Below are 13751 nucleotides of genomic sequence, written 5' to 3'. Positions count from 1 at the left end.
CAAAAACTCGGGTTCATTACGTCTAATCACCTTCAAACACTGCTCCGAATCATCAACTCGTCGTTGTTTTTGGTCAAAAGTAAGCTCGTGCGGCACCCACTTTGCACAGAGCTTCCTCATACACAAATATTCGTGAATGATAGGCTGTACACGTTCAGTTGATATCTTTAGAGCGTCTGATATTTTATTAAGTTTCAATTTACGGTCATTCATAATAATTTTGTGTTAATTTTTTAATGTTTTCGTCGGTAATAACCTCTTTTGGGCATCGTCTTCGGTGCTCATATCACGACGTCTAAACTTGGCATACCAATCCTTGATGGTTGATTTTCATGAGGCAGTGTCCGAAAACTCGGCATCAAGCTAAATTTTTGCTTCAACTGTATTTTTTCCCTTCAAAAAGCGATAGTTTATCAATACGCGAAATTCTTTTTATCCATTTTTTTCACAGTAATAAAAGTTGCTTCACTCAAAATGCTATGATTCACAAACTAATGATTCGACAGCTGTCAAACTTATATATACGCATCTTTTGAGTTTTATAGCTAGCCAAAAACATATGGATTGAATTCCAGTATATATGTGTTAGGACAAGGACTTTTCAATTAACCAGTTAATATAAATATTATATTAATTATATTTATTATTATATTAATATAGTAGCATTTTTAACTCTACTTTTCAAGATCATTTATTAACGTAATAAAGTAAAAAGAACAACATTTTAATTGATAAATAGAAAATAGTTTTGACTGAATTTATGATATTTTGTCAAATATTGGATTTTCATTAGATTGAATTTTTCGATTTTCTAAGTATCTCGATGTTAGTTCAAGCCTTTTAAATGTTAAAACTTTTTTCATTAAAGTTTCAACGAATAATAATATTTTTAGTAATAAAATATTTCTTATTAACGATATAAAATAGTAAATAATAGTTGATAAAGATTGATCGAGAAGTTACGATACAAATATTTAGTGGTCATTACTAAATCAAGCCAAATATAAAAATAATTTAACATATTTCAATATAAAATTGTTATTTTGAAGCTAGTAAATTACAGCAGTTTTCTCTTTCCTCTTCTGTTCCAAGGAGAGTTCGAAAAGAAATATGGACATCTCCGTCCTACTTATGGCACTGTTGAAAAAAAATACTAAAAAATTAAAAAGAAAGAAAAAAAATTATGTTATTGTTACTTTCCCAATATTAAAATATAATTTAATATATTTAGACAATTACTCCATTTTTTTTCACACTGTCATTTGCCAATTTAAAATTATTTAAAATGAAGTATATCAGTATATCACCATCCATTCACACGAATAAAAAAATAGTCGAAGTGTTTGCATTTAACTGAAATAGTAATTACTATTTTCAATCGCCAATTTTTTTTACTATCGACTAGTCGACTATAGTAGCCTTATAAAAATTAAATTTTTAAAAGCACATGGCACAGTCTATAAATTAAAGCATATAAACACACAAATGTAGTTAATAGCACGTACATCAAAGCCGGAAATATTCCGGTACCAATCAACATTCGGCTGTGTTTTCTATTGTCGATAGAACGTAAAACAATCCACGAGATTAATACATTTACGGCATCTCCGTCCTTTCCTCTCTTAAAAAAGTACGGGAAGGAATTCGTACATCACCATCCATTAACACGAACAGAAAAATATTCGAAGTGTTTGCATTTAACTGAAATACTAATTACTATTTTCAGTCGCCAGTTTTTTTACTATGGACTAGTCGACTATAGTAACAATATCAAAATTAAATTTTTAAAAGCACATGGCACAGCCTATAAATTAAATAAAAAAAAAACACACAAATGGAGTTAATAGCACGTACATCAAAGCCGGAAAAGTTCCGGTACCAATAAACATTCGGCTGTGTTTTTTATTGTCGATAGAACGTAAAACAATCCACGAGCCTAATACATTTACGACGGCAACGCCATCTGTAAACGTTTCGAGTCCGGTAATTAACGTCATGTAACGTTAACATCGAGATCTGCTGAACACAAATAAGGTCGTTGGAGCAAAAATGATTGTAATCTTAGTAAATTGTTCTTTTCAGGTTGCGGGAGCAGCGGCAAAGGGTAAAGTTAATAGTAAGAGCCCTACGGGGCCTCGGATAAACTCTGTGATAATAAACCAAACGAAGTGAATACCCCATAATCCGGTAAGTTTAATTAAAAATGGTTTTCTGTTTGGCTTGGAATCATGTCCAGATTATTTCGGCCGCTTCGAATAAAAACACGATTTTCTTTTTGTTTGATGGGTTCCTTTGTTGCTGTGTGCCGTGGAAGGTTTGCCAAGGTGTGTGCGAAAAAAACAGCTAATCTTGCGTGGTTATCCCTTTTTTAGTGAACATGAGCGTGTATGTGTACTAATCCTAATACAGATCCAAATTAAGAGTTGTATGGAAATAACTAATGGCTATATGGTTCGCAACATATATAGTTTTTTTAGTACCGTGTCATGGATATTTGTGACGTCGAAACATTGCAATATTGCCGCATCAACTCTGAGTTTTCTTCTCTCCAATCATAGAGAGAAAAAACCACACCAGTTTGGGTTTATTAACAAGCATACAACAATTGACCAGGTCCACAGAATAACAGGTGTTATTGAAAAAGCTTACGAAAGGCAAAAATATGCTCAGCTATTTTCTTAGATGTAGCACAAGCCTTCGATAAGGTTTGGCATGAAGGCATTGTTCATAAACCACAGAAAATGCTACCAAAACAACATCCCGAACTATTAAAATCATATATTACCACCACATATTCTGAAAGTTTACTTCAGTCACTTTCACTTTCCGACTCACTGTCCAATTCAATCACTAAACTGTTAATGTTTAATCTATCTAAAACTTATTCAAGATTCCACCCTTTACCAATTACTTCCTCTGTATGTCTTATCGAGTTCATCCAAACCCAAGGTGTTATGGTTGACAATGCTTACTTCCACATATCCGCTAACAGCTTTTAATGAAATAACCTTCTCGACCAGCAATATATCTACAATTAATTATTAATAAATATAATGACCAACAAACCTGCTCGAACGCTATTGTAACTTTTACCTTTTTCCATCAATTTTTGTTGTCTTTGCACTTTTTTTTGTTACTGTATTGCCAAGAGTGCCACAATGAACTATTTTGAAATATTCAAGTTTCATCAAGATAAACAAATTCAAATAGTTTATCTTCCTTGGTCTTATTGTATGCTTTTAAAAAGTGAATTATTTTTAAGGCAATGTCTGAAAGTTCCATCAAACCTCTCCGAGGGTTATTATTACACCATTTAAACCCTATGCCCTGTAAGAGTGTATGAAAGCATGTCTTAAATCTATCAAAAAGCTGCATGTCCCTAATTCTTTATGCATACTTTACAGACAGACAATTTTCTCTAAAACAATTTTATTAAATTATGTTTATATCAATAAAATAGTTTGTGTACTTACTGTTCTTATACATTTCGTATAGGTCTCGAATAGAGCCAATATCAATATGGTCAATATTCGTCACCCACTTTGTATGTAGACGGGTTTTCTTGGGTTATATCTTGGTATATATCGTCTATCCAAATCATTATTATACGCACTGATATACCCTTGATTTTTGACTTCCATTCCTGATACTTCTTCCTCAATTCTTATTAAATCTTGTTTTTCTTGACAATTCTTCTTGCTCTAAATTAATTATCGTTCTTATTCTTGTTTATTCCGTATTCTTGACATTTTACTGTATCTGGTTTTGGTTATGTAACACTTTAATTCTAATTATGTTGCGAATTCTTCAGTCATTTCTTTAGCCAATTCTTAGTTCTGATACAACTTATCGGTAATTATTTAGTAATTCTCATTATCGTTGTCGATACATAGTGTTTTGTCGCTGATTCACGACACGGATTCACGGTGCGTTACGGACATTCTTAAGGCATATTCTAAAATTCTACGGTTCTTGGTACCAGGTTTAAATTCTGATACGCCTCCTCTGGCCTTGGTACCAGAACCCCCATTATCCAGAACACTCGACGAGACATTCTTTTTGCTATACAGGTGTTTTATATTTGCTCGTTGCCTTTTTCCATGTCGGAAATATTACAAAAATCCGTTAAATGGTCTAATAAATTAAAAACCTAAACTATTCAAATGGAAAAACATTTCAGTTTTCGTAAACTTAAAACTAAACAATTTTCTTGAATATAAGCAAATGTATCGGAACATATTGTAATTTGGGCACGATCTATATTGTTAAAAATTTGTACAATTGGATATTTTTAATGGTTTCTTTTTACCTGTTGTTGTTTGTCATGTAAGGGCTTGCCAAGGTGCGTTGCAAAAAAAATGCAAAAAAACAGCGTGGTTCTCCATTTTAGGGTATATGTACCGGTAGTGACAGTAACGTTAGGGCAACATATGTTAATATACTCAATTTTCGGAATGGAATAGGAGCATTTTTGCCAAAAATCTTCGGATAAATTTTGTTAATGTTGTGTAAGAGGTGAAACATTATCTGTAATTTAAACGTAATTTTCTTTCGTTTAATCAGATACGCTACTGTTCGTTTTACTACTGCTATAAACTGATTATGCATTCCTAATAAGAAAGTGAAATAAATTATTAAGATGATTCTACTGAACCATTATTATCAATGAATCGCTATGAAGTTACTGAATGCCAATGGCAAGCCCAAAATAGTCAATTATAAACATTATTACATAAGAAACCAACTGGCCTAATATAGCAGCGGATGAAAAAAAAATTGTAAAACTAATTATACTATTTCTAAAAATATCAAACTAGGAGCTGTTAAGTCACTCAGAAATTTCAACTGACAGATCAGAGTAATAATACTCGAGGTTTACTTATATCGACATAATTTCGATATCGACAATAATTTTATAAAAATACATAAAGTAGCGACACACAACATGTGTCTTTTTAAATTATATATATCATTGCAAACAGACAAGAAAGAGCAATGCCAATAACATCAGTAATCAGACTGAGAAAAGCTCATTTCTTTTGCGATGTAGACTTCATACGAGGTCAGTACCAAGTGAGTTGAATGAACACTAACTATAGTGATTTAGACACTACGCTAAGCAATGAAAAGATTTAAAACAAAAAATAAGAGATATATATGTTAAATACATCTACTTTACATTTCAAATATTGAAAGGGTATGTAGAAATGACTTAACAAAACTTAACAGAACAATGGGTACCTTTGAAGAACAATATTCAGAAAATAATAAATATTTAAAAATATAATAATATTATTCGAGCCACAAACAACCAATTGCAATTGAAGTCTCAATAAGAATGTTGTTCATTGTTTCAATATTATTGACTATGTGTACATAACTGAAATTTGAAACATTTATGTAGAGTATATAAAAAGGTCTGAACACGTAAATCGTCGAAAATATTAAAACGTAAAAAACATAACAAAACGTATTCAACACAATCCCGAAATATAATAGGCAACTCCAATAACAACAATGATAAAAATTCGTCTGGCTGCTGGAATTCTAGTGGTTGTTAACATAAAAAGCAGACATGCCTCTTAAAATGAACAAATATAAGAATGAAAACAAAATTGAAATTATACCGGGCTCTATGATTAGAATAACGAAACAAAAGGAAAGAACAAGCTGAGTAATTTTAGGCTGTTCTACCATTAAAATTTACTAGGCACTTCGCAGATGAGAACATCAACAATAAAATAACAAACATCAAAATTAATTGAATTACCCCAGATCGCCAGGACACTTCGTACATTTTTTAATTGTTTAACTATAGAGCTTCTTGTCTCATCGAGTTAAATATGCATAAAAAATATCCCAAATTAAAAACAATCGAAAAAAGTAACCGAGAAACATTTTAAGCGCGAAACAAGCAATTTCGTATTCCCCCTAACTTATCGCTCTAATTTGTCATTAGTCAGATGACTTAATGATAAAGCAGGAATATTTAGCCTGACGTAAAAATTTCATTTAAACACTAAACCATGAATAAAGACAAAATCTTACTGGTTTGAAATAACAAAAGCTGAGGCATCTTTCGTTTTGCTATGATTAATTATCGGGAACAAACAAATAATTTCCAGCAGATTTTTCCTCAAAACGTTTTGGGCGAAACATAAAACCTAATTTTTAAAAGTTATCCTCATTTTTGTCACTTATACTTAATGTTAGTGTTATTTTAGGCCCTGTAAAATTAATTTGATTTCATTACTAACACATACCTACTATAATATATCACTTCTACGTAATCTTCTACATATCATAATTCAGAGACAGATAGACGGTTCAAGATGATTGACAACCTAGTTGCTCAAAATAGTTCCAGCTTGAAGCTGTTGAAATTTACCATACTTTAGTTGTGAGGAACCATGTAACCAACAATCTCATGAAAATATGTCTCCCATCCAATTGATTTCATTATTCTGCCCATTTAAAAATTCGTCTCAACATTTATCATGATACTATTAATATTTTTTATCACTGTATTGATAACATTAATAAAAAGATGTTGACCCTTTAAAACAGACAGAATATAAAAATTGCATCTCTTGCTATTTTTCGAGAACGTTTACTTTTAGAATGAAGCTGCAGCAAGATATAAAGTAAGCCCATCGTCGCTCATTTGTGTGTTGATCTTCCTTTTCATCCTCTAAATATGTCGATAAAATTTATAACTTTCTTAACCTGCAGGTTTTTTGATTTCGTTTTAAATCGTCTAGAGCTGGACAAAATTACGCATGGGCTCAAAAGTCCGGGGAGCAACAAAGAAAACGCATTTTTTGTTCAAAATTGGCTTTATTCGTCAACGTAATCTACGTCAAGAGCCACACGATCATTCCAGCGCCGCTCTAACAATTCAATACCACTTTATAGAATGATTTATCTTTTGCCCCAAAAAATTTCGGTTTGTTACGTTTAAACATGGCTAAACACAACTTAAAATCATCAACACGTTCTTGTTTTTGGTCAACAGCAATCAGACGCGTCACCCACTTTGAACAAAGCTTTCTCATAATCAAGTGCTCATCACTACATAGTATAAAACAAAGTCGCCTTTTCTGTCCCTATATCCTTATGTGCGCTTAAATCTTTAAAACTACGCAACGGATTTTGATGCGGTTTTTTTCAATAGATAGAGTGATTCAAGAGGAAGGTTTATATGTATAATACATGCATAATATACTAAGGCAACATTGCTAATTTTAGAGGTTTCTAACGTGATGTCTTAAATTAACCTATTTTTTTAGGCTTATTTAGCAATTAGCAAAAATGCTGCCTAACCCTACGAGTTAGATCAAATTAATGTACTACAGTATTGTACACCATAAAAAGGTCTACAAAAAAGTCCGCGATGGTATATGTTTATCTTTTAGGGATAACCCACATTAACCATTTTTATTGTTTACTTTTTACGTGAGAAAATGGCTTATTTACGAAGCTATTTTAAGCAATACGGCATTAATCCTTATCGAATTAAGTACCTTAAATACAGTGTGCAATTAATATAGATCAATATGGTTCCTTACAGCATGTAAATTAAACAAATATTTTCGGAGATATTACAAATTTAAAATTTGCGTTTAAAAATGTATAATGTAATAAAAATTGTATGAATTTAGATATTCCAAAGATAGCAGGAAATCTTCATAGTAAGTATAGGGGAAGAGGAATTGTTTTACTCCAAATTTAATGCGTGCAGGCCAAGGGCAGTAATGAATGAACCAAAAATACTGGATCGATTTTAATCATGTTTTCATTGAGTGACATAGGCATATATATTTTATGCCCGTGCAAAGTCGGAGCGGGCCGCTATGTTTTTATATACAACGTTCATATTTTCTCTGTAGTGTATTTAATTTAGTATCAGCATTGCACCCGTGCGAAACCGGGGCGGGTCGCTAGTGAGGTATAAAACCAACACGTTCTTTTAACATATTTACGATATTATCCAACTCACGTAACTTTACTTTTCTATCATTCAAAACGATTTCGTGGATTTTTTTAATGTTTTATGGTGTTACCACCTCATTTGGATATCCTCCACGTTCTGCATCATCTGTGAGCTTAGAACCACGTTTGAAGTCAGCAAAACAACCTTTCATTCTTATCTCTGATGCAACGGAGTCCTTGTAACACTTTTTAATTAAAACAAGAAATTGGATCCATTGTCTAGAAAATAACAAAAGTTGTGTCACTGTTAGCACAATAAATTATAAATCTATGAGTAGAATATCCTGAAATTTTCACAGTTTTCTTTTGAAGGTTAGTACAAGCTGAAAAATGGTGAATATAATAAAATTAGCACCATCTATCCAGCACATAATCCGGGACTTTTCAGCTCATGTGATACATGCTTTGCATGAAATCAATAAATTACGAAAGCTATCGTTTTCTGTTGAACGCACTCATTAATATTATAACTTTAGCGAAACTATAATAAATATAAATATAATAAAGAAAACACCATGTACCCTTACTAACAAAATCACTGATTGCCAAAGTTTTGGAATAGATCTCCAGGACAACATCAACCAGGTCCATTGCACAATCGATATCATTCAGGGTTCTTTGGAAGAAAAACAAATATGCTCTGCCGTTATTCTAGACGTAGCACAAGCCTTCGATAAAGTTTGGTACCAGTGCTTGATATGTATATTAAAAAGATATTGTCAAAACAATATGTGGAGATATTAACACCATATATCTCCAAGTAATGGTAGTGTCTTGGGTCTTATCCTCTATCTGCTTTTTCCCACTGACATACCAAAACTCGAGGGAATTAAGATTAAGATAACTGTGGGCTAAACCCAAGAAGCATCCGTAAAGAGACCACAGGCAGTTAGCGATAAGCTAATAGACTAGACCAAACAATTAAAAACAACATAAAATTAAAACAAATCACCGAAAATATGTTCCTATTAATTTTACTAACAAGAAACCAAACGATCCACCAGCCTTGAAATTTAATGGTGCTATAGTTCCATCTAGAATGTAAAAAGTGCTAAATATTGCATGCCAAAACGAAATTAGCCGTACTCAATATAAAATAAAAACAAATTATTAATCATTCAATTAGGTGTTCAAAACAATATGGCTATATGTTATAATCGAATATCATGCTCAGAGATCAGCATGTAAAATTTAAGCTTAAAGGTTTTAGGCTTTTATTCTTCATTGTAATATTTCCTCTCATAAAAACGCATCATTCTAGAGAAGGAAGAGTTCCTATAACCTTGTCGAATTTGACTTGTTACATCAGCAATTTATTTTTCTCTTCTGTTACTGATCACAAGTATTTGAACTCTAACTGGGTATAAAATAAGAGGTACTATATCAGTATTCAATGCATTAATTAGTCTTTCTTATAATTCTCAAGCCATATAACTCCGCGTTACCAACTATATCATAAAGAATTAACAGCGAAGCTAAGCAAAGAATATTTATCAGCAACAAACATCAATCACTTTTTAAAGACTTTTTTATCTAACTTATGAATACTCTTCTCATCGTGCTCCTTCGCCAATTATTTAATATCTCCTTTGAGTAATTTTCTGTCAATTGATACAATTGGTAGAAAATTTAAACAGTTATGTTTAAATTCATCCCTTCAACATATTGTGGTCACTACCGAGTACCTTATTTCACCACATATTTTCTTTTTTCAAAACATATTTTTATCACTACTCCATATTCATATTTTTTGTTCTACTTAATTTATTATCATTCGAAAAATATACCGCACAACTGCCTGACAGTTTGACAGTATTGTTGTGAAAGGTCATGTTTACGAGAAACAACACTTTTTAAAAATTAATAGCACTAGATCTGATCTAGGCAATGTGCTCATTAAATAACGCTCAAAATAGAACACCTAATTTTATATATACATTTTTAGTTATTTTTATTCTGTTCCTTTATTAACTAGTTTAATAGAAACATAGACCACGACCAATACTAATTATTTTTAACAATAGCTGCTCTACTGTTCTGTTTATACACTAAAATAGCGAAAGCTTGAAAATATTTAGCTAATTAAAACATATGTTTGTTTTTTCCTCTAAAAAACATCTATTCCTCTTGATTATTTTATCGAATAAGATGTCTTATATAAGAAATTATAAATAAAATAGTAAACTTATTCCGGTCTATAAATAAAATCTAGAATTTAGACTAAAATTCCCTGTTTATTATTAATAAAATATTTAACAATGCCAGTGCCGTATTCAGCTTTGAACTAGAGATATATTTTACAAAAATATTAGCTTATTACAAAATTGAAAAACATTTTAACAATAAACGGCATCGTCTTAAGATATATCAAAATAAAAAATAAGGGTCTAGAAAATATTCTGAGTATAATAAGTCTTTAAATTAGTTCGATGTTCGAAGAGGAAATTAAAGTTGATAGTTGCATGAAAAATTAAAAAAAAGTGGCGGCTATCCAGTAATATCATATATGGACCCCTTCCTGTTGGACGATACTCGATGGATACGATGGATTACCATTTATACATTTGCTCTAAGAAAACATGAAATAATAAACATTATTATATTTTTCCCCAAAATTATTTGTAATATATTTTATAAAAATATATCAACAAATATTTTTCAGTTGGTACTCATTCATTTGCATTTTTAATATTTTTTATACATATAAATGTAAATTCAAACAAAAACTTACCAAATCTTTTAAAATAAATTTTCAGCAATCTCTAGTTTTACTTCGCCTGCCCTGAAAAAAAAATTTCCAACCAAATAACTTGGACCTAAAACTGCATAAAAGTTCATTAGATCTGCAGCTTTTCCTATATTAGATTTGTTGTACTTAAAGAAGAAATATTAATCCAATAATTGTAACTCCGAAACATAAATATCAAAAAGTTAGAACAAGTTTGATGTGTTTTATATAAGACCATAGAGAGTACAGTGAGTTAAAATGGATCCTGCCGACAAAAGGACCGTTTATCTTTTCAAACGCGATTTCATTTGCTCCCACCGAGAAAATAAATTGCCTACCTGAAAACAAAACGGATTCGGATGCCGTTAAACAATGTAGAGAAATAGCTAGGTAAAACCAGCGGCGTTGAAAAAAGATAAGCCTTTACCTATCGCTTAATCTGGTTGCAAATCGAAAGATAACAGAACGCTTGTGCAGCAGATTTGCTTCATTTAACATATATCGTCCTCATTAAAAAATACAGTACAAATAGCATAACATTAGGATTAAACGTTGACATGTTCCTTTTTTTATTACGAAGTTTTATTGTAACAAAATAGATGGCCCAACAAGGAAACCCTATATGGTAAAACTAACCCAGCTATAGAAAAGAGGAAAAAATAACTTATATTTTTCTTAAGCTTCTTTTAAAGATATCTTTACACAATTGAGACACTTTTGCAGAGATCCGAACAAATAGTAGTCAGATAGATGACAATATCCTCACTATACGGTGGATATAATAAATGCCCCAGCCAATCTGTTCTAGTTTTGCCGAGACATTAAATAGACATTTTGTATATGTGTATGGTCTAGCGTTTTCAGGATGAAGACACTATTTTTCCTATTGACCAATTTTAGTAGTTTTGCTTAATGACAATTCAGTAGAATTAGTGACTTGAGTTGATAACTTGATCAGGTTTAAACAGCTCGCGGCAAACAATTTCTTTTACGATAATTAATATCAAATATGATCCTTAGTTCATGGCCAGTGATCATTTGTTTCAAGAATTGTTTGATTTCATCATGGATCTGAAGTACCGTGTGTCTTTTACTACCCAGTCGTACGTAAATTATTCAAAATTATTTTATGGCCAATATTTAGGCACCTTAGGGATGGTACGAGACGAAATATGTCAATTTAACTAAATATGCTGATTATATATACTATATTAGATATAACTTTAGTATTACTTTTATCTAAAAACCAATAATTATTCTGTCTTTTACTTTATGTTGTCATTTTGGAATCTGCAGATATTTAGATATTTCGGGAGGAAATTTTGACATAGGTTGATTTCTATTTGATGCCGTTGAAAATGTTTTGTTACACAATTGGCAGCTAATATTCCCACTATAAATAGAATTTCTGTTTGGCTATTTTAACCTTATATTTCGCACATACCTTTGCTTTTCTATATTTTTAAACCAATGATGTTGTCCACACACTAAGAATAACACAATAATTTAATTACTATTGTTATAGAGTTAATGGATCACAAAAATCTAAATATTCTAGATTTTTTGTTATTTTCACTTAATTGACAGTAAAGTAAAACAATTTAAACAAGTAATAATTAGAAGATGTTATATCCGGTAAGTACGCTGAGCGACCATTTCATTCCGACTGTAACAGTACATTTTTTAACAACAGTAACAGTATACAACTCTTGCAACGTATAACCGAGAACTGTCATGCAAGAAAATGATTTTGCCTCTGTTACCCGCAAATGCTAGTAGTTTTTGTGCTATTACGTCGCTCAATGTATTCAACTAAAATCGGTAGATATCTGCAGCAACAGTTCCATTCAGTTTTAACAGCTCATAATGTACTACACCATATGTAGAACAAACATTAATGATCATGATCTAGATCCTTCTAGAACCTGCCCATTGCATGTAAGCGTCTGGAAACAGAAACAGGTCAATCAAAAAGTCAACAGCCTGACACATAGATGGCGCTACTAGAATTAAAATCGTACGTTCTTTAGTTAGCCCTAGCCCTCAAAAGATGCGTGTATAAATTTGACGGCTCTCGGATCATTAGTTTGTGAATTATAGTGAAGCAACTTTTGTTATTGTGAATAAATTGGATAAAAAGGAATTTCGCGTATTGATAGAATATTGCTCTTTGAATGGAAAAAATGCAGTTGAGGCAAAAACTTGGCTTGAAAAAGTTTCCGGACACTACCCCAGGAAAATCAACCATCAAGGATTGGTATAGTAAGTTTAGACCTGGTGAAATGAGCACCGAAGACGATAAACGCAGTGAACGCCAAAAAAAGGTTGCTACCGACGAAAACATTTAAAAAATCGACAAAATGATTTTGAATGACCATAAATTGAAATTGAATGAAATATCAGATACTCTAAAGAAATCAACTGAACATGTACATCATATTATTCACGAATATTTGGCTGTGCAAAGTGGATAGCGGGCGAGCTTAGTTTTGAGCGAAAACAACGATAAGTTGATGATTCGGAGTAGTGTTTGAAGGTCATCAAGCGTAATAAATCCGAGTTTTTGTGATATGTGACAACGAATGAAACATGGCTCCATTATTTTACTCCGAAGCCCAATCGAAAGTTATCCGAGTGGACTGCACAGGATGAACCTACTCCTACTACTATTACATATGGCTATTGAACCGTTTGAAAGACGAAATCGCCGAAAAACGGCCGCATTTGAAGAAAAAGAAAGTGTTGCTTCACCAAGACAATGCACCGTGTCACAAGTCAGTGAAAACGATGGCAATAATCCATGAATTGGGCTTCGATTTTCTTCCTCGAATTCCCTAGATCTGGCCCCGAGCGACTATTTCCTGTTCTCAAATCTCAAAAAAATGCTCGCTGGAAAGAAATTTTCGTCGAATGAAGAAATGATCGCCGAAACTGAGGCCTATGTTAAAGCAAAGGACAAATCGTATTAAAAAATGGTATCGAAAAGTTGAAGGGTTGCTATAATCAATGTATCACTCTTGAAAGGGAATAT

General features: G+C 31.9%; 1 protein-coding gene across 2 annotated transcripts in view; it reads left to right on the top strand.

The window, feature by feature from the left end:
- The window catches only part of tn (tripartite motif containing protein thin), a 162095-nt gene that overhangs the window by 24180 nt on the left and 124164 nt on the right, over positions 1-13751 (top strand). For both annotated transcript variants that reach the window (XM_076396230.1, XM_076396233.1), the window contains exon 2: positions 2083-2187. The gene's annotated coding sequence lies outside the window, so the exon portion shown is untranslated. The remainder of the gene's footprint in view (positions 1-2082; positions 2188-13751) is intronic.

Source organism: Rhynchophorus ferrugineus, unplaced genomic scaffold (assembly GCF_030347505.1).
Source record: "Rhynchophorus ferrugineus isolate W39M unplaced genomic scaffold, kcgeb_rfMv2 rfM2, whole genome shotgun sequence".
In the NCBI taxonomy this organism is placed as follows: domain Eukaryota; kingdom Metazoa; phylum Arthropoda; class Insecta; order Coleoptera; family Curculionidae; genus Rhynchophorus; species Rhynchophorus ferrugineus.
Note: the sequence above shows the minus strand (reverse complement) of the source record. Positions and strands in the feature narration are given on the sequence as shown.